Genomic DNA, 460 nt, shown 5'->3' with positions numbered 1-460 from the left:
GAATGGTCAGAAAAAGCATTCGTACAGATATTTAAATTAGTTACAGGCACACCATATGAAAGAACAAGGTCCAGCGTGCGTCCTTGCTCATGTGTAGGACCAGACACACACTGCGTCAGCTCAAAAGCATCAATAGTAGTTAAAAACTCCCTCACCAGTTGTTTATCAGGGCAACACACATGTATATTAAAATCACCCAATATAAGAAAACGATCATAATGAGGTCTGACGCTAGCCATAAAATCTGCAAAGTCATTCACAAAGTCCTTTATATATCTATAAATGACAGCACACAATACAGGATCCGAACAACCCACCTCAAGTAAAGTCATTTCAAAACTTGAAAACGTAGGCAGGGATAAAGTACACTGCCTAAAAAAATGGGTTGCTTTAAAAACACACGCTGTCCCTCCACCACGGCCCGATAAGCGTGGCGAGCTAAAAAAAGAACAACCCGCCG

The 460-nt window shown here is 41.3% G+C and overlaps 1 protein-coding gene across 4 annotated transcripts in view; it reads right to left on the bottom strand.

Annotated features, from left to right (window-relative positions):
- The window catches only part of LOC109973122 (FSD1-like protein), a 35742-nt gene that overhangs the window by 18109 nt on the left and 17173 nt on the right, over positions 1-460 (bottom strand). The window lies entirely within an intron of this gene.

Source organism: Monopterus albus, unplaced genomic scaffold (assembly GCF_001952655.1).
Source record: "Monopterus albus unplaced genomic scaffold, M_albus_1.0 scaffold281.1, whole genome shotgun sequence".
Taxonomy (NCBI): domain Eukaryota; kingdom Metazoa; phylum Chordata; class Actinopteri; order Synbranchiformes; family Synbranchidae; genus Monopterus; species Monopterus albus.
The sequence above is the reverse complement of the archived record's forward strand: the minus strand, read 5'-3'. Positions and strand labels throughout refer to the sequence as shown.